The 22,193-nt window shown below is 37.5% G+C and overlaps 1 protein-coding gene and 1 long non-coding RNA gene across 2 annotated transcripts in view; both read left to right on the top strand.

Annotated features, from left to right (window-relative positions):
- The window catches only part of MRPL23 (mitochondrial ribosomal protein L23), a 706,510-nt gene that overhangs the window by 248,592 nt on the left and 435,725 nt on the right, over positions 1-22,193 (top strand). The gene's annotated exons all lie outside the window — the stretch shown is intronic.
- On the top strand, positions 5,033-19,676 carry LOC140337892 (uncharacterized). The gene is made up of 3 exons (XR_011922151.1): positions 5,033-5,338; positions 16,121-16,183; positions 18,475-19,676. It is a non-coding gene; the product is annotated as an uncharacterized lncRNA (long non-coding RNA).

Raw genomic sequence — 22,193 nt, 5'->3', positions numbered from 1 at the left:
GACAAGCACAGTGAATGACACAGGGCTGTGGGGTTGCAGTTAGGGCAATTTGGGGGGTATCTGGAGTCAGTCTGCAAAAATGTTCTGACTCCTATTAAATGTAAGTTGTTTTGAAAACTTACATTATGTAAAAATGTTATATTTCACAGATAAAAATCATGATAAAGTAGTTCACTGCTGTACTAAGCCTACATAAACAGAAAAATGACCAGTAAATGTCCAATTAAAGTACAAGATGGATTTTGCTAAAGAATTAAAAGTTGAAAAGTATGATCGCTCATCAAAACTAACTATAGAAGAAGAAGAAGCCAACCTTGTTTATCCAGACAATATTAACCATGTGATCTGTAACAGTGTTGAAAGACTATTTTCAGCTCTGAAAATAATCAGTTATAAGAATTTCTATGAAGGGACATCTGGTTTCTGAGCATAGCATAGGTAATTTTGGACTATACAAACTAATTACAAGCTATATGGCAAAATTAATTAACATTTATGCTGTTTTAGGTTTTACAATTGTGTTTTTTTTTTTAATGTAGTTTAATTGGTTTTAAAGCAGCAATTCCTGTAGTTTATACTTTCGAACAGGTAAAGTTGTTCCTGATCCTCATTATATTTGCAAGTACTTTCAAATTACTGGTTTACATGCTGGCAATTACAGGCTGGTCAAGAGGATAGAGTGTCAGCTTCCTGACCAGAAGTTCTTGTTTCCAAAAGCAGACCTTGTCTTCTAGCTTTACAATAGTTGAGCTTTGGCGGTGATGAAATGCCTTGCATGTTGTTTCAATCAACATGGAACATTATCATACATGGACTCCTCTTATTAAATTATTGTTTAAGGGTGTACGGACTCCACAGCTCCGGAATACCATTGATTCACTTATTACAATATATATTAAAAATATAAAGGTTGGCTTAAAGGGTATTTGTTCCAAGTATCAAGTTGACCCTTGTCCACCACTTAGAATGGGTGGGTAAGTTTCAGAACAGGTATAAACAGGGTGACCTGGTCTGATCATTCACATTTTTCTTTAGTTCATATACTGTATATATGTACTGTATACTTGGTGAATATGCATCATTTTCCTGGGTAGAAGATGACAGTAGGATTCACTGTGGGAAGAAGGCAGGCTGGGTTGGGCAAAACCTACACAACACAATAGGTTGTTTTACAGTTTTGGTTTCTGTACCATTTTTTGTTACAATATTTGAGCAGGCAAGGAAGAGTGGTACAAATTTTACCAAGTGAATGTCTGAGTAGTTAAGCAAAATTCCTACAATAAGTCATTTTTTATAAAGGGGATGAAACCAGAGCAGTGTTACCTCAACCACGGTTCCGCGGAACCCTAGGGTAATTTCAGGGCAGTTTGTGCCTTTACCACTAATTATCAGTTTGACTATCGGTAAGGGTGATTCTTCCCACTGACCACCGAATTGATGTACTGTGACCTGTGGATATAGTCATTTTAGCAGGGGTTCCTCAAGGCATAATATATTCAAAAGCCAGTTATACAATTTTTTTTACAGTATGTTAGCCAGCAAAGCATTTACCCAGTCACATAAAACTCCCTGCATACAAAATCCAAAGTAGAAAATTTCTTATGAAGCAAGCAGGTTCACAATAATTTTATTCAGTATAAAAATAAGCTGAAAGGACAGCACACTTCATGTTGTGGTTCCACCAACTCAGCTGGTTACTGGGCTTCGTGCTGATAACTGTTCCATCTTCAGTCCTCAGACTGGTCCAAGAGTTCAGGCAAATTACTTTTCATGGCCGGCCTTGTAATTTTCCAAGTGTGACAGGATCCATCCAGATGGAATCAAGAAAACAGAGAAGAATGCAATCAGTCCAATAGCTTGGTCCTGAAAAGACACAAGGAAGAGGAATAGTTCATTTCAGTGTAAATGTTCAACAGGTATCACTGCCAATCAATAATCTGCAAATGTATGCAATCAGAAAAAACACAAAGATAATACTATAGCTAAATACTAACTGAACCCAAAACAATAAAAATACAACATATTGCAGTTTACTGGTTTTTAGATCAGATGACTGCATTTATTTTATTCCTTAAAATCTTATTTTCCCTTTTCCTCATTTGATGCCAATTCATCATTCCTCATTCCTGCAAATAACACACTTCCTGTCATTTCCCGTATGTAGGGAGGGAACCATAGTTGTCATTTAAGCTGGATTTTAAAAGCAGTCTGCCTTTGTCCATACATATTACATGATAGATGGATAGGACTTAAGGTATGTACAGGGCAGATAATCATTGCCTGAGATGAATATTGGTGCTCATGTTAGGTAATAATCTGACATTACAGCTGTTCATGATTATGTCACAGGGGATCCATGAACAATGTACCTGAAATGACTGCTATACAAGTAAAGGGAGGAGAGCACAGTGGGGCACAGCCATCCCCCCTCCCTTCTCCAAAGAAAGAAGGGGTGCTGTGTGTACAGTACTCATTTGCTCATCTGTCACTGAAAATAATTGTGAAAGATTGATTTCAGCCATAAAAATCTTTCATCTGAACGCAGCCTTTACACACATAAAAACAAATAGGGATGTTCATGGTTTTATTTCATCTCACAAAAGTGACAAAGATTTGTTTTTGGCAAGGTGAGCAAGTATTTTCTGTAGCTGCTGAAAAATTTTCTTAGCCTAAAAAAGGAAAACTAATTCAGCCATCACATCTAAGAACTGGTAATCTGGAATATATTATACTTTTTGTTTATGGGTTCAGACGCTTTATTGTGAACCTTTCATTTCCACAAATATTATTATTACTTTTAAACAGGATTTATGTAGTGACAACATATTACGCTGAGCTGTACATTAAATAGGGCTTGCAGATGACAGACAGATACAGGAGGAGGAGAGGACCTTGTCACGAAGAGCTTACAATCTAGCAGGTGGGGGAAGTATCACACAATAGGTGGGGGGGGATATGGAATGGTGGGTAAGTAGTGAGGGTTGACAGAAAAAGATGGGCTTTGACTGCCTATATGTTGCTCGTGTATTGTAAGGTTGTCCTTGTATTGACAAGATTGCCCATTTGTTTCCCATATATTGGTATAGTGGACCTTATATGCATGATTGCCCATTTGTTGCATGTGTATTGGTAGGGTTGTCCTTGTATAGACACAAATGGCCATTTGTTTCCCATATATTGGTATAGTGGACCTTATATGCATGATTGCCTATTTTTGCATGTGTATTAGTAGTGTGGTCCTTGTATTGACACAATTGCCCATTTGTTTCCCATATATTCGTATAGTGGACCTTATATGCACAATTACCCATTTGTTGCATGTGTATTAGTATAGTTTGTCCTTGTATTAATATAAAACTAGAGGTACCCTCATAATCTTGTCATCTATCATTTTTAGTGGATATAGTTATGGTTTGCCCCTATGATTACTTCCTTCATTTTCAGGCATGCATTCGACTTACTAATATATGAGTTATACTGGTAAAACAGAGCTGCTCTGAATAATCATCTTAGGTTTACAAAGTGGTTTGTGCAGGAAACGGTAATTCCTTTTTCTACTCTGTGAGCATGGTCATATCTCAGCGGAAATTCGTTTTGCTCCATAAATCATCACTGTTACTGAATCTGTTTTTAAGATGGTTACAAATAACATAAACTGCTGACCTGAAAGAGAAATGTTATTGTGAAAAAGTAAGTGCACCCCATTGACCATGTTGACCTTTTCATCATATTTGAACAGGCAAACATTAGATCTTCATTTAAAACAGGCCTACAGAGGACGTGATATACTTGGACAAACCTTGCTTCTTTAATGAATTAAGAAAAATATTATAATGATGTGCTGTGGAAAAAGAAAGTGCCTTAGACGCTGGTAATGCCATCTGTAGCAAACATGACTTCTTGTAAGTGCCGACCAGCTCTGACTCAGCAACATTTTGATCATATTTCTTAGGTTTAGGTATACCATGTTTGTTTGCATGTAGTTTAAGGTTTTCCTGTTTAAAAGTGTTAAATATTTCCATAGTGAGAACTTCTTATTAATTCCTTTCCAAGTGCTGACAAAGAAAGGATTCCATGAAGCCAGTTCCAAGGCCAATGCAGGTACTTAAGCTACGTACACACGTCAAACTTTTCTCGCCCGATAATCGGCTCAGAGCGGATATCGGGCAGGAATCTGGCGTGTGTACAGCTAGCGTTGTTCATCGTCCGTAGATCTGTCCTGGCGGATCCATGGACAATGAGCGACGAGCCATCTTAAAGCAAGGAAAGGGGGATAGCACACAGAAGGGTGGCGCTCCATCGTTTTTCCCCTCCCTTCTCCATAGAGCAGAACGGTTCTGTATGTACAGCACTCGTTTATGTATTGTGCGGTCCTTATTGTTGAAAAGGATCGTGAAAGATCCTTTCCAATGACAAGAATTGCATGTGTGTACGCAGCTTTACACTGACTTCAAAAGGATACACTAGGAAATCTGAAAGGCTTTTAATCAATAAAAAAAATTTTGCTCAACACAAAACTGTACTTACATTGTTATTATACCTCAACCTTTTAACATGGGGAACCCTTGAAATAACTTCAGTGAACCTCTTCTATAATTACGTACATTAGCATGGTGGTCAGTAGGAAGAATGTCTCTTACATAGCCGGTCATTGGGAAAGCTGCCACCCTTACAAAAAAAATCATTCATTTAAATGTCTTGAGTGATACAAATTACTCATTGCTCAAGGAACCCCTAGCAATCTCTGGAGGAACCCTTGTTGAGAAATACTGTAAAAATTGTTTATATTATACAGCACTGAAGCTTGCATGTTTACAAAGAATGTATCACGAATTCCCAATATAGTTCAGGTAATGATGTGTTGTAGATGATATTGTTATGTTAATAATATTATAACTAACAGATTCGCTACATATTTTGTTTTTGAAGGCAGCACGCCAGCATGGATTAATGTTACTGCTGTGTCCTCTGGGAGTTGCAGGCCTCAGTTTGGTGACCGGGACACTTCCAAGGTCGTTAGCCTCGTGCTACTTCCTCCTCTTTTCCATTAAATATTTACAGAAACCTTCACAAGGAGGGGTAGAGGCTGCATGTTATGAGAGCTTTAAAAGGAGGATGTATAAATAAGTGCATGTAAGCCCAGCAAACCAGTAAATGATATCATATGTGAATGAAAGCACTGGGGGATTGAGGGGGTGTGTATGATAAGATGTATGGGATATCTCCGCAGAGATGCAGCTCTGTACTGAACAAGGATGTATTCCTAGCAGATTTAGTCCTGAGGGTTAATCATCACTATGAAATGAGGTCAGGCAGGAAAACCTTTTCCAGTAAACAGGTGAGCTGCTTATATCGCCTTCGTATAGCAAAATTCACACTTGGTTTTTAATGCATCTTGTGACTTCTGAGTGCTTCCATACAACCGCCCTTCTTAATTATATTGTGCAACAAGGAAATATCGGAATATTTGAAAGGCTGTAGAACTTTACTGCATTCATCGTGTTCTGTGTATCATTTTAATAGTGGAAATTAAAAGATTAAAAGGACAATTAAGGCAAACATGGACAATGAAAACAGTCCAAGTTCTGATACGTTGGATTACCATGGCTTGGAAACCTGATCTCTTGGAAACAGCATGTTTGCTTTAATGTATAATATTTGCATCGTGCTGCATTCTACTGTAACGGAAGTCAGTAAATGGTGCATCAACTACAAATAATGATTTATAACATACGTAGCTTCAAATAAAAGAATGTAAAATGCCCGCCCCACTACATCCCTGATTAAATCTCCATCTCTGCAGTCTATTCCTCTTTTAATACAAGAAAGTACTTTGCTAGCATGATCTGCTAGTTGCTTCTATAACATGTCAATTTTTAAACCTGTAAATATTTGCTAATTTAAAAACTGGCAAACAATAAAAACTGGCAAAAACAAAATTCTCTAATGCCCCACACAAACAGGTAGGCGGTAACAGTAGGTCAAATAAGCACTTGTACAGACAGCACTGAATATTCTATAGGGTGGAATGTACTAGTACAAAGACTGCTATGACCTCCATAGGACACAACAGTGGTCACACTGATTAGTGATCCAGTAGGATAGATCTCTAAACAGGGTTGAGGGACCTCTGAGCAGATGCTAGATTTTCGCCCAAGACATTCACAAACTTCCGACTAATGTCTGTGCATGCTGTTCATTTGCTTGAGGCACATGCCCCTCTAACCTCTACCTTTGTTCAGCTATTCTAGAAAGGTCATATATGATCATGTGTCCATGTACTGTTTATGTGTCACCAGCATTAAGCCTTGTAATTATGTCAAGTTGTGCAGAAGTGTAAAAATCAAAGCTATGCTATTTTATTAGTACAATTGGTGGCTGTGACTAAATATATACATATTTAGGAATGCAGTTTAGGTTTAGAAGCAATGTTATTACAACTAATAATTACTAAATAACTAATAATTAGTTTTCTACATAAAATATATTTTAAGGTCTCCAACTAACCTTACAGTTGTGGCCCACTTCATTCAGCTTACCATACCTGTTTCCCTTTGATTTTTTTAATTCAAACAGATCATCAGTTCTGTGAAGACAAACACAATCACTGTATGAAAGATCAAAGAGAAATAAGACCCATCTACAGTTTTGTAGCACACAATATACTTCCTAATCTGATAAATCAACTAAATTTGTCCCTGTCCAAATTTTTATGGACCTAACTGTATATGTATGTAAATACAAAGACTTTTTAGCATATACAGTATGTCCATAGTAACACTTGTTTGTGATGCACATGGTGTGGATTAAAAATTCAAAAATTGTTCTATTGTGTGTAAATTCCCCCACCTACTAGATTTTAAGCTCTTCGGGGCAGGGTCCTCTCCTCCTGTATCACCGTCTATTTTAGTCTGTCATTTGCAACCCCTATTTTATGTACAGCGCTGCGTAATATGTTGGCGCTATATAAATTATCGCGAGAGAAAAACTGAACGTGTGTACGTAGCTTAACCCATCTGGATTAAAGAACGAATATAATGCTAAAAAGTACCTAAATCCTGTGCCCATGAAGAACAGTAAAGCTTGATAAGTAAAATTATTGCCCCTGCAACGCATTGTATTGCTAGAAAACACTGTACTGTTTCTTTTGGCTTTGTGTAGATCTGTAGCACAGTAATATGACACAGTGACAGCTGGAAGGCTATAACCCTCTCCCAAGGTCTGTCTAGTAAACTATCCATCTCTAAACAAATGTGAGGAGGCTGTGCTTGTTTAGTTAAGCTTTTTCAAATATGTCCCTAAAAAGGCACACATGGAGGCATCTGGGTAGTGTTGTATCAGTTATCTAGAGTTAAAAGGATTAAATAAATGTGACTGATTATATAGATACATTCACTGTAATATATTGGTGCTATATAAATACAACATATTATTATTAATATTAGTAATACTAAAGGAAAGTGCATTTTGACAAGTATGGTATTTTCAATAACAACATCTAATATGCATTGTGTTGGGTTATTTGGCATGGACTACCATTTACACAAAGCATAATGACATTGTGTCAAGTGATTTGTTTCCAATGTAACTATAATGAATCACATTAATGAGATGTATGCTTTAATGATCATTCTTAAATATATATGTAAACCCAATAGCTAAAATTTCATAAAAGCTTTAACATGTCCAAATCATTAAAAAAATTATAAAATCATTGTACAATTGCAGCTTTCAGTAAATTAAGCTTAAAAAAAGCTTTAGATGCTGCTATTAGCATTTTTGCGCATGCGGATCTTGTTATCAGGTGCCAACATTCTGTTTCTGTCTTCCAATTGTGCTTTTGCATTGTCCTTCAGCAGCTGTCCTATGCCCAAGCTTGGTCCACTATATTTACTATTAAAGTCTTAAGAAATGACAAGCTGTAGATGTTAGAACGGGGTCGGCAAACTTTTATGGCCGGACTCTGAGTCCCTCCCTATTTGCTCTGCTCACCACCAAGGAACGCCCCCTGAAGTGAAATCCCTATCCTCCATATGCATTGCGGAGGAGAGGGATTTACCTTCAGGGAGTGGGATTTACCTTCAGAGGCGCCACCGGAGCTCCGGGGGCTCCGGTAGTTCCAATCACCCCCTGGCAGATCTGGCCGGCATTAGGCTGGATCGGCCAGGGGGCGTTAATCAGGAATGAACTACCCGCTAGGCCGTATCTGGCCTAAAGGCCGGAGTTTGCCGACCCCTGTGTTAGAACAATGTTTCTCAACCAGGGATCCTATGAGCAATGTGAACCTCTCACGTCAGTGTAACTGATACAAAGTAACTTTTTGACTATTAGAGTAACATTCTTCCCAATTGCCAGCAATCCAAGGCATTCTTCCTTCCCATGAAAAAAAGGTGAAAACAGTAACTGTCCTAAAAAAGCAGCACATCATTTATACAAAGTATTTTAGTGAAGTATTACCATGGGGGTTTATTTTTGGAGGTACATCTACAAATTGCACCTTCTCTTTTCCCCCTTCCCCTGACATAAATTAACCCTCCCTCCGCACACATGGTCGCATATTTATTATCTAGATCTATCTACATGGCTGTGGTTTCACTGTTTGATTACAAGGTCTTGGTAGCTTCTGAGAAGTATCACCTATTGACTTCTATGGCTGGATGTATAGAAGTATATAGGACTGTAATGAGCAGGTGTGGCCAGGACATTGTGGATTTGCAACACTGGATACAGATTCAATCATTTACCATGCAGAAGTCATTTCTACAGGTTAGAGAATTCCTACAGGATTTTTAGGACCTTAAGGGTCTATTTATAAGGCAGTAAATCTGACATTCACCTAATATTCTCCGGTGGAGAATTTTTCAGCTACATGTGCTTTAGGTGGCAGTGGTTGATTCTCCAACAGAGAGAATTTTGTGAATGACAAGTATTTTGAAGGATCTACGTATTTCTCATGGAAGTATTGTGTAATTGTTTGTTCTTGTTTGGGAAAATAGTGACCATGTGTCTATACAATAAAATAGTTTTTAGTTTGGGATAGTGTAAGAAGGGGTTTAAACCCCTGCCAGGTTACCTTTTACCATCATTGAGGGAATTTCTCAGAGACATAAGAGAAGTTGAAACAAAGTGTGGGAAATTGCCCAGCTATGCTTGGCATGCACCTAGCAAATTTTCTCAATGTTACTTTTGGTAGCTATATCAATCAATTAAATCTTTCCTTGCATTCCATTAGTGCCTTGACTTCCATTATTGATTTGAACTACAATCTTACAATTGATTTTACCAATACACCTAATCAAAATATAGACTGCAACACAAGAAAAAGTTTACATTTCCCATAGGACAGTTAACCAATTAGAAAAAGAGCCCCTGCCAAATTTTTGATTTACATCTGCCGGAAATGAATTAATAAGATTACTTTCCAGTTTGATGTTTTCATCTAATCAATCAAAAAATCATATACTGTATGGCTAGTGTTAGATATCCCTAGAACTGGGGTTCCCATTTGAGCAGTCTTTCCCAATCATTTTAATGCTAATAGGGCAGAGGCTAATAATGAACTACTAACAAAAAAAAGGGGGAATGCTCCCCTTACATAAAAAGCCTAGTTGTCATGTTACTGCCGAGCAGCATTGGCCACAGATCAAAAAGCCACCATCACAGGTAAGGTCAACCAGGGAAAGCTCAAAGGATAGGATTCTTGTCTTTTATTGTTGTTAGCATTTATTTGTAATACATCATTATCTCAATGATTATATTGTATCTGCAAAATTCTGCTTAAAGCAGACCTAAACTCAAAATTTTTTACTTTACATAAAGGGGAGACCACCCTTTTATAAAAAGTAAAATTTGCTGTGGCGAATACCTTCTTCATGCATCCCGGGAGGCCCTGGCATGCGCAGAAGGAGCCTTTTCTTTAATGGGCTTTCTTTATTGTAAGTTTGGTTCAGCTTTAATTTTTTTGAGATTTCTTTAATTCTCTTTTAATGTTCAATAATAAAGAAAATGCATCTACAATAAACCCCCTTAATCATAACAGGCAGTAGATTCACTCCCAGTATTCCCAAAATTCATACATGTTTCACGTTGGATTCAGTTACAAATGTATGAATGAATGTATGAATTATGAATAAAAGATAATAACACATTTTCTAATTTAATCAAATTTTTAAAGTGTGTACATTTTGGATTAAAGTTGGGTGAATCCCAGGTGAACATATTTGATAAACAGACCCAGAAGAGTGGTTTTCATTTAAGGAAGGCTCAATTGGCCTGCAGTATAAGTGGTAATGACCAACAGAAAACATAATATGATATAAATTCTCCAGCATGGAGTACAAACTAGTAAAAACATATAAGTAACACAGAAAATAAAGAAGCAGGGGAATATATTTGGAGTTTCTGAATATTATTTTTTACTTTTTAACATAGGAAACCCTTGATATTGCTTTCAGGTCCTCAGGCAACCCTTCCTCTAATTTCTATATTCACAGCTCACACTATATTACTGTGGCCAGTGGGAAGAATATCACCCTTAAAGATAGCCTCTAGGGATCATTGGTGTCACTTAAACTAAGCTGAGAGCCACAAATTGCTCATGGAACCCCAAGCAACAACTGTAAGGACTCCTGGTCAAGAAACACTGATATATGGGGCCTGATTAAATAAAGCTCTCCATGGCTGGGGAGGATACATTAATATCAGTGAACCTGGGTGATCCAGCAAACCTGGGATGGATTTTGCTATTTGCTATAAAATGTTTTTATTCCTGGACCAGATGCATTCCAGGTTTGCTGGATCCCCCAGTTTTACTGATGAAAGTGTATGTTCTCCAGCGATGGAGAGCTTTAATAAATCGGGCCCTTGGTGGCAAAAGTTAGTTTAAAAAGTGCAAAAAAAACAAGCAGCTGAATTACATTATTAATAATAAAATATTGTTTTCCCTGATCATTAAAGGGTTAAAAAACATTTCACTACCCTGACAAATAACATGTTATTACTAAATTTAGGCATCTTCAATTTTTTGTAAATTTAAACTTTTTTTTAGGTATCAGAACTGAGATCCATATTTCCAGGTCCCACCATCATACAGGCATACAGGTACAAACAGACCATTAAGGATTACTGAGAGCCAAATGCCATACATTTACTAGGTTAAATTATTTTTCTCTGTTTACACAAATAAAACATATCTGTTAAATGTAAATGAAATGCAACCTTGTTACACATTGTTCTACAACACACTAATCTTTGTCTAAAATACAGTGTTAGTTTAGCTCATTTGGTGTGTGATACTCATGGCTAGAGTTGCACCACAGGAGAATATTTATGATGTACAAAGCTACAGAGGGAGGAACAATTGGAAAATACTCTCAAGCCGAGGTCATTGCTAGATAATTCATTACAGCTGAATGCATATGACTTAGGAAGTTTTTAATTTATTCCCTGTCCCAGAGACACAACAGGCATTGGAAGGAAATCTCTCCTAAGCAAAAGATTTAATATTTGTCTATAAGATTTCTTCTGTTTTACACTAAAGGGATCAATACATGCTATTACTGCCTGAAACTTTTCTTCAGTCTCTGCTGATCCGCTCTCTGATTTAGGTTTGCTTTGTTCATGGGTCCCTTCATTCCCTAACTTCATGGTTATGGCCTTGCTAAATGTTATTCCATTGTCCAATTAGAAAGTCCTGGTGGCCATTAAGGACATCAACTTGGGAGAAGGGATGATGAGGGTTTGAATGTAGCCAAACTGTTGGGGAAATTCAGGCTCAGATACCAAAGTGAAATTAAACATGTACAATTATTTGTTGATGGAGAACATGAGCAAATAGCACCCTGCGGTGCACTTATATGGCAGTTGTTCATGGATCCATACTGATGAATTGATGATCGATGTCAGACAACTGCGGTACATATCAGATTCTCGCCAGAAACAATTACGACCATTTGTCTCAGGTGATAATCATCTGACATGTGTACATAGCCTAATGATTGGCAATAGCAAACATTTTGTGGTGTCTACCCTTAGGCTACATACACTCGTACAAAAATTCAAAGATCCTTTCCAACGACAAACGACTGCACGATGCATGAACGAATGCTATACCTATAGCACCGTTCTGACTATGGAGAGGGGAGGGGGGGAACGACGGAACAGCACCCCACTGCCATCTCTTCCCTTCACTTGCATTATGATCGCTCATCGTCCATCGTCCGTGGATCCGCCAGGACGGTCAGTTGGAAGATGGACGACGAGTGCTGTACACATGCCTGATTCTCGCCCGAAATCGGCCCTGATCTGATTAGGAGGAGAACCATTGCACCTGTGTACGTATCCTTAGGCAAGACCAAGATAATATTGAAGCAAAGGTTCCCTTTACATCTCAGTGATCGTAATAAAACACTGGAAGTAGATTGATTCTATTCTGTGTAAACAAAGAATATCTTGTTTTAGACAGCACATGAATTATGTAAAAAGCATCAATTTTCTCACTTTCAGAGCACTTTTCATCTGGAATTCAGCCAGTGATCTCTGCCAGACTCCAGGAAGGGAATTCAATCCCAAAAGCATGTCCTTATTAAAAATTTAACATCTTGGCAGCACACAGTGAGAAACAGTAACTCATAGTAAGTTAGTTGTTGAATACTGTAGTGGTTTTAAATAAAGCAAATTTCACTTAGCTAGTTTCACCCAATGGGGTGGTCTTTATAAATTCATTCAAATCACAAAGCGGTTTTGAGATTGCTGGAAAAAAAGTGGTTGTAATAATGTTGATACAGATGGTAGTACTATGTATCTGCACAGTACAGACAGAATACAAAGGTTTTGTGATTATTCTACTGTCTGGTAGTAGCAGAGGATTTTAGAACTGATTGCAAAGAAGAGGAGGGATATTTACCCCATACCTGGAATTATTTGACATTTATCTTCTGTCAAGGGTGGTGAAGAGTTAAGAGAAAGTTTGTACATGCAAAAGGGGAAAAGGGGGGATTATTTACCTAAGCCTGTTGCATTGTCTTGCATTGGCAAGGTTAGAGATTAGTGGTAAGCGGTCTTTACATGAAAGAAGTAGAAAAGGGACAGCGTTTACAAGTGTATTTTTCAAATACATACAGTGTGAATAACACACTCATTCTAAATTCCAAATTCACTCCAAATTCATTGATGTTGAATAAGAAGAGCAAACATGATTAAAATCACAAATAGGAATATTAACCACCTGAGCGTTACACTGAGGTCTAGATTTCTGTACCACTGTGTTCCACTGTTTTTCATGAAATTTTTTATTTTATTTATCAAAAATTGTAGACCTGTAACTTACAAAAATATGTCCGAACAAGGGTCTAGTAGATATAATGAATATAAAAAATGTTTGAAACACACAATCATGTAAAAAAAAAATTACTTTTAATAAAATTAAAGGAAAAACACAAAAATCAGCTTAAACATGACTACATAAACAAAAAAATACTGAAAAAGCAATAACTCTGTATATTGTAAAGTACTATATTATTCTAAAACACCTCCCTAGTGTGGCAATTTTTAAAACTTTGATTGTGTATTTATTGGAGTTTGTTTTGAATTATTTTGTATTTGATTGGATACCGCAGTTTGTATCCAATCCAGTGCAAAATATGAATTTGAATTTCCAAGTTATTTACTTTTATTTTATTTTTTTTTATTTTTTTGTATTGGATTGGATACAGGAGTTTGTATTTAATCCAATACAAAATGAGCGTTTGAATTTACCAGTTATGTACTTTGTATTAATTTTATAATATTTTGTATTGGATTGGATACACGAGTTTGTATCCAATCCAATACAAAATATGAATTTGAATTTACCAGTTATATACTTTGTATTTATTTTGTATTATTTTGTATTGGATTGGATACAGGAGTTTGTATTCAATCCAATACAAAATGAGAGTTTGAATTTGCCGATCGACGGAGGACGACGCTGGAACACGAACACGACGCTGGATGAGCACAGCGGGACCAGGTAAGTGGGGATTTTAATTTACGGAAAATCTCGGGGTTAACCAAAACTTTTTTTAGCCCGTACGAAGGTCGGGCTTAACGGTCGGGAGGTTAAGGCATCCCTCAATGGTATAATATTAGGGATTTGCCTTGCTTACTAAACAAATAGTCGTCTGAATGTTGCAACAGATGTAAAAAAGGCTCAAAGGTCTCAAACCCGACACGTTTTGCCAAAAGGCTTCATCAGGGGATGTATGAACAGAGTCTAAGCAATGAATTATGAGGATGGCATATAGATATACATAAATGGCGTTATCTGCTGACGAAGAGAAGCATATGGTGCTACTATAGCACGCGGATGCCAAACAAAGTGGTCCAGGTATGTTGCATCAAAATGGTTCCAGGGATAATTATTTGACGGTGAAATACCTTAAAAAGCTGCAACAGTGGAGCTGAAAAAGGACATGCAAACCACATGCACAGCAGGAAAAAGTAAACCATCCTTAAAAATACAATTTTATCCTAAACTTTCATGGTAAAGTAACAATATCTATGCAAAGCCCACCCTGGCCACTTTGTATTTACTTGTCCCCCACTGTATGATTGTCCATCCAGTCTCCTTATTTATTGCCCTTAGCCCGACATAGTTCATCCAGTGTTTCACATCTTTGAAGCTAACAAGTGGACAATGCTTAAAACATTGCATGGAAAACTCTGAAGCTGAATGTATTGAAAGTTCTGTGCAGCTTAGGTCCTTCTCCTGAATGGCTTCTGGAAGTTAATGGGACCTGAACAAGCCTGCTGGATGAGACAGTGAAGAAGTGGCATGTCTGACATTTTTTTGCAGCCTTCAGATTTTTCCAATTTCCATAGACAGCACAGCTAGTGGATGGCATCACTTACAGTTAAGGAAAACAACGTTGTCTTCTCTCCACCCCAGCCTTCTGATGACACAGTAAAGGAGCAGCAGTATTGAATACCCTTAGTCCTATTCTTACTAAGTGAACAGCCTAAACTCCTTTAGTAAATCAAACCAATTCTTTAGTGGTAAAAGTACAGGGTTGAAGTTGGGAGCCTTTGCCTAAAATTTTCATAGGGACCCTAGAATGTCAATATATTCTTGGTTGTATCAAACACACAAATCAGATCTAAAACTAACTCCATGTACATTTAAATCTAAAGTTTACATGTAAAATATTAGCAGACCTTGTTGTCAACAGTCCCAAAATCAAGGCATTTTTAGTCCCCAAGTACATGTGATTAGTCTTCGTTGAAAATCTCACTGTTTTTTTCAACGGCTATTCGTTCGAATAGGTCGATATTGTTCAGGTGATCGAATGTTGAATTTGAACACCATTAAAGTCAATAGGGGGAAAATTCAGGTTATTTTTCGGGACTGTGTAGAACTGTGATTGGCTGAGGAAAGGTAAACCATGATGACAGCTCAAGCGTCATTAGGATTTTCCTTTCCTCAGCCAATCACAGAGAACTAAAGGTTAATAAATGGGGAGACTTGTCCTCATTTAATCTCTAGTGCCCGGGGATCCCACACTGACCGGAGGATTCCCAGGGCTGTGCTCAAAAATGAATGCAGCCGTGGGAATCATCATATCATTGTGGGATAACCTGTAAAAAATAAAAGTTACTTACACAAATCACAGACAATCAGTAAATTACTTTAACATTAAAGCCTCGTCTTATTTTTTACTCATATTTTTACACACAAATTCGCAAAGTCGAATCCCATGTTTTTCGGTGAATCTTCTACAGTCACATTTTGCATTAATACCTTTCTTTTACACCACCTTCCCCCAAAAGACTTTGTTAACCCAGGAGAGAAATGTGATGCACTTAGTGCTTCAGGATATGGATGGACATTTGACTCCCTGCCCTCCGACATGACAGACCTGACATTGCCACATATGTAGGAAAAAAAGTCCTCAGCCCAGTTACAAAGTGGGAACTTATTGCCGACACAGCCCCGTTGCTTTACTTTAGTAGGTAAAGAGTTTGGCAAGGAAGAATCCTTAAACGGGTGTGGAATGAAACAACTTACTGAAATACACATATATTAGGCAGGTAAACATCTTCTGTATGATAATGCTTTTCCTAACTTGCATTTCTTTTACTGCAGCAAACAACTGGGTAAGACCACCCTTGCAGCAAATGTTACCAGATACCTGGATAAGTAAGTTAAGTAAGTGCTTACAAATATAAGGGGTCATTTGACTCACTCCATTTCCTCCCTAATGACAGTGCTGGTGCTTGCCAAATACATATGTCACCTATGGGGAAATAGGCCTCGGCCCTGTATAAGTTTCAAAGTAGGAACTTGGTGCTTGGGGAGCTTCTTCCTTTCAATCCTATAAGTGGACAGTGTATAAAGTGTAAATAAATATTAATGAAATTAAAGTAAACCGGTGTGCATATCTAATTTGTTCTCACTTACTATTATTACGCTTAACTTAACTCGCAGAAGCCAAAGATATGCCTATTGGAGCAGATGTTACTATGTGTGTGGGTAGGAGACGTAAGTGAGATATATCAACACATCTTTGGGGCCTTTTATTTAACACCATAGATTAACCAAAGATTTGAACAGCCCAAAGAAGATAGAGAACACTGCTTGAAAACCTGGTTGATGCTGCAAACATCGAATGGAACTGGTCCAAGATTTGCCAACTAATATCTAATAATTTTTAAGCAATCCATTCCAGGTTTGCTGGTTCACCCAGGTTTTCCCTTGATACTTTATCTTCTCCAGTCTTGGAGTCCCTTAATGAATCAGACCCAATATTTCTGGAAGCCAGATGTTTCAAGGTTAGAGGAGGATGGGAGTCTTTCTGACCTATATCTCTGAAATCCAGGTGTATCAAGGTTGGAAGAAGAGACTCCCATCCTCTTCCAACCTAGATACATCCATAAATTATCTATCTATGTATTTGCACATATTTGCAAAAAAAAATAAAACAGGATATAAGATTTTATAGTACAATACATAGAAGAAAACAAATTTCAGTAAAAAAGCTGAACTAGATAGTAAAATATATAATATATATTTTATATATTATTATAGAAAAATAAATGAACAAAAAAAAGCTGAAATATTGGGATTGGATACAATACTACAAAGCATGAAGAGTAATGTTAAGATATCTGAAAGGCTATAGGAGAAAAGGAAACAAATATACAGAAAATGTTACATTCCTTTTTTTCTCTTTTCCATGAAACCGTAGTTGAAAATGGCTGCCTAGGGTGACTTTTTCTGCATATTGTCATACACTTCGTGCTCCACTAGGAGGTGCTATTTACACATTTTTGTTATTTATATCTTACATTCTCTTTGGTATTTCTTTTCTTGCAATTTTTTTATTCAGCTTTTTCTACCTTTTTTCTGCTCTTTCTCCCTACTTCTGGCCTGGGGTTATTCTCGGTGCATTTTACTATAGTTTTATTTCTCCCCATTGTATACTTTTAATGTAAACATTTTTTTCACTCAATATTAGAGGGTTTAACACACAGAAAGAAGACAGTTCTTAGACCATGTTCATAAGCTTAGAACTAAGGTCTTATTTCAGCAAGAAACAAAGTTTTGTGACAAAAAAAAAACTGAAAACTTTTTGAAAACACTGGCAAAGTCTTTAAAAAAAAGATTACTTAGATAACTTAGTTATCCGGTCCTGCATTGTACGCAATGAGGTCAGAGAACTGTGACCAGCTGGGAGGTGAAGTAAAGCGGCTTTGGGGGACTGGTTGCACAGGTAGGGGGAAGCCTGCAGGAGCAAGGAATAGTGTAAATATTTGTACTAATTCCCCCAGAAAAACAAGCCAAATAAGAATTTAACCAATGCAGTGCAGGAGTTCTTCTTTAACTTTCACCATCCTTAAGAAGGACAGCACCCTCTCCTATCACGCTGCCTCAGGCTACATTATAGAGCTGCCATAGGCAATCTTATTCACACCACACCTAAATTAGCCAGGTGCAGCCCACAGGGCAATATCCATGTACACAGGTTTTATGACATCCCATGGACACAAACATGTTTTTATTTTCTTTCTTTGCAGGATGTTGGTAGTTTTTTTCTAAAACAAAAAATTTATCTTATGTTTATGGTCATTCTAGATACAAGTAGTACTCAAGTAGTATACAAGTAGCAGAGTTCTTTCTAAAAAAAACTTACCATTGTGAGCTGCACATAGGTCTGCAATGTACTGTAAGTCCCCATCTTGAAGGATCCTGGTGCATTGAACCCTGAGGGCAAGGAATAGATGAGAAAAATTGTATATCTGCTGTCACTGTAACCTGCTTACTCACTGGTCATACATACATTTCTCTACCATTAATATTAATGCGATTACTGTAGTGTGGATTTGTATAAGCTATTAATTTACACGCAAGACAGTGTGGTCACAAGTTGTGTGCTGCTCTACGTAGTGAATAAGCAAAATTTATTTTTTTTACTTACACACATACTTCCTTTTTTTCAGATCATATCTGTCTCTGCTGATTTGATCAGCATGAGTTGAGTGATTTGGGACTATAGAAGAAGGCTTCAGAACTCCTAGCATCAAGACTACATGAAAAAAACTTACTTGAAAAAGGAACGAAGGTATCATACTTTAGAACCAGAGAAATTGCATTTCTGCAGTACTTTAGAACTGACAGTGGCTTTGTGTATTGCCATAACATACCTGGTTTAATGAAGGAATTGGGAATTCCAATCTATAACTCAACTGAATGGAGACTATTCATCGATAGCCCAAAGCAGAGCTTAAAACATGTGCTCCTTCACAATGGCAATATATTTGGGTCAGTCTCAATTGGCCATTCAATTTCACTTTGTGAAGAATATGCAGACATAAAGAGAGTCTTTAAGTTGTTGCAATATCACCAACACAATTGGGTCATCTGTGTTGACCTTAAAATGGTATGCTTCCTTCTTGGTCAGCAACGCAGATACACCAAGTATCCCTGTTATCTGTGCATGTGGGACAGCATAGCTCGTGATAGGCATTGGGTGGAAAGGAATTGGCCTCCAAGATCTGCCCTAAAATCAGGTAATCCAAAAATGCTACATTGTTGATAGAAAGAATATTATATTCCCACCTCTGCACATGAAACTGGGTCTGATGAAGCAGTTTGTTAAAGCTTTGCCTACAGAAGGAGACTGTTTCAATACCTCATTTTGGCATTTCCTACCCTGTCATTTGAAAAATAAAGGCCAGTGTGTTTGATAATCCACAGATTCCGCAGCTCATCAAAGATGAACATTTCATCAGGACAATGTCAGAAGTGGAAAAGAATGCTTAGTTATCAGTCAAAGCCATTGTCAAGGTCTTTCTTGGAAACACACAAGCAAATAATTGCACAGAAATTGTCCAGAAACTCTTGGAGAGCTACAAAATGCAAAATGAGCATCAAGGAGCTTTTACTGCATAGCCATCTTTCTAATTTCCCAGAAAACCTTGGTGCAGTAAGTGATGAGCAAGGTGAACGATTCCACCAAGATTTGAAGGTCATGGAAGGACGTATCAGGGTAGATGGGATGTACATATGATGGCTGACTATTGTTGGAGCATCCAGTGGGATTGTCCTAACACTGAACACTCCAGGAAGTCACAATAAAGAGAGTAAAAAAAAATCCTTTGTATGAACAAAAGAAATTTAAATAAACAGTACATTCAAGTTAGTATTTCATTATTTTTTCATTGTATGTAAAATGTGTATGTTTTTTGACAAAAATGGAGGGTACCCTGTATCGTAAAAACTGGATGTGATAGCAAAAAACTGGGGTCATTTCTGGATTCACCACACAAAAATTAGTAAAAAACAAGTATAAGATCTAACTCAACAAAAAAATGCTTTCCCAAGTGTTATAAATTATTACCAAAGTGGCCACTGTAAGGAAAGAGGTAAGAGGTAAGTAGAAGTGACCATCATCACCATCCTGACCTAAGCACTCTAGATGTGGAATACAAGAAGGAACTGCCATGGCATGGAACTTGAGAAACCTGAGTGGATGACATAAACCCTGTGCATGTGGCCATCAGTTACTGTCACCATGCTGAGATTGTACACCTCTAGCAGGACCTATTCTGTATGCTCCCCATAGCAGATGTTCTATAGTTTATCCCATATACAGTAAAGTTACAGAATAAGGTACACAACATTGCAAAGCTGTACACTTTGTAATGTGCGTCATTAGGTATACTTGTGATGATCAAGTATCCTTTCTTTGAAAAAATATTCTTTATCCCCAATTTAAACTTTGATAATTGGGCTTTATGACCAATGTCATACAGGTGCACTTTAGCATGTGTGCACATTTATCTGTACAAGCTGATCGTGCAAATATAAAATGTTATGAACTGATTTTGACAAGCAGAAGTGCGTGGACCAAAAAGAAGGTCCCCCCTAGGGTCATATACTATTGCCTGAAAACCTGCTATATCATAAGTAATTTATTCAATATAAAAATCCAAGAACCATAAAATCAAGCTGCTGTGTTGTTTAAAAAAACACCATGACATGCAGACCTCATGTGGGATCACTTATAGAAAGAATATATAGCATCCAACGGCTTTGTAATTACAGAACAGAGATCTTGAGCTGCATGGTGGCCATTCTTAGGTAACCACCAGCACGAGACTCCTCCTAAATGTTGGGCTGGGTGACCAATGTTACATTCAGCAATGAAAAGAAAGAAGTGTTTACAAGTCATGCCATATGTAATCATAAGCCCAATCTTCTCTAATATGGTTAGTTTATTTTTATCACCTAAGCCTTCTATTTACAGACATTTTACACATACTGCTGTGCATAAATATACAGAACGATATAATTCAGAGCAGCTGCTATGATGGATAAGAAATTCAGAACACCATCTCCTTTATACCTTCCAACTGGAGCAAGCTGTGCTTTAATATGCAAAAAGAAACAACTGCAGGGTTTGTCTTGGTCATTAAAGAGTTACAAGATGTTACAGATCAGCTCAGTCCTTAACATCAGCCACAATCTCAGCTGTGTTTAGCAAAAGATTTCTTCTGCAAGTCATGCAAACCGCTCCTCCCCCATCCAGCTTTCGTCCTGCACAGGAGCAAGCAGGGAATCCCCTGTTCGTATCTAGGAGTCATCCGTATGTCGGATGTCCTTAATTCGGGGACTACCTGTACATGAGAGTGCCTTGGCCACCCTCATAGATGTAAATGTCCATTCTGATTTCCCAAGATTTGCCACCTGTTACGGGTTGTTTTAGGATGTCTGCAGTGATATTACTTCTATCTACTCATTGTTAGGAAAACAAGCCATGTCTCGGGGCAGTAATGGGAGAAGCTTCCCAATTTTCCTTTCTCAAAAGGAAGCGTATTATATAGTATATATTATATATATAGTATATATGCATTACCCTATCAGTGACTACCTGCCACAGAATGGCCCTAAATCTTTCAGTCACCTACACCCAACTAAGAGATCTATTAGTTGGATCTATTAGATCTATCACCTATTATTCTGCCTATGTGCACCCAGCAAATGTGCACTTAACCCTAAATGGGCTCTCACAAGCCGATGTATTACCTTTATTCAGCCATTCCTTTAGAACATGCATGATTACCTCTGTGCCCAGGCCATTTGCACTAACCCCTTTGTACCCAGTGCTGTTGGAACGTATTCAGTGTGCCACAACAAATATCAGTCTGACTTCTATTGACAGTTTTGGCTCCGCTGTTTTATATCCTGTGTAATCATTGCCTGGCTAGAAAGTTCTGTCTCCCAACTCCTTATTCTAAATATAATTATCTAATCTTGCTTTGCCCCAAAGAAATTTTTTGCAAAAACACAATTTAAGCTCCAGGTCGGGTCATATATTGCTCAAAAGTGGGAAAAAGGCCTTATGCTTCTTAGAAAAGTCATGAGTGTAACAAAAGTATTAAAGTAAAATAAATCTTTTTGAGTTTAATTATGCTTTAAAGAGAAACCAAACCACTGTGTGTGCTTCTTATAATGTGCATGTATGTTCTTTATAAACATGTCTTTCTCCAGTGCTGTTTAATGCATGCTGTTTGCCCCATTGCCATCATTTTTTGGGTTACACGGAATTCTTCTTCAACCATTGTGTGGCCGCTGATGATGTAACTTACAGAAATTACATTGTAACCTGCACCCAGCCCATATGTAAGATGCTGGGAATAAGCAGGAGGTGTACACA

This window comes from Pyxicephalus adspersus, chromosome 9 (assembly GCF_032062135.1).
Source record: "Pyxicephalus adspersus chromosome 9, UCB_Pads_2.0, whole genome shotgun sequence".
In the NCBI taxonomy this organism is placed as follows: Eukaryota; Metazoa; Chordata; class Amphibia; order Anura; family Pyxicephalidae; genus Pyxicephalus; species Pyxicephalus adspersus.
Note: the sequence above shows the minus strand (reverse complement) of the source record. Positions and strands in the feature narration are given on the sequence as shown.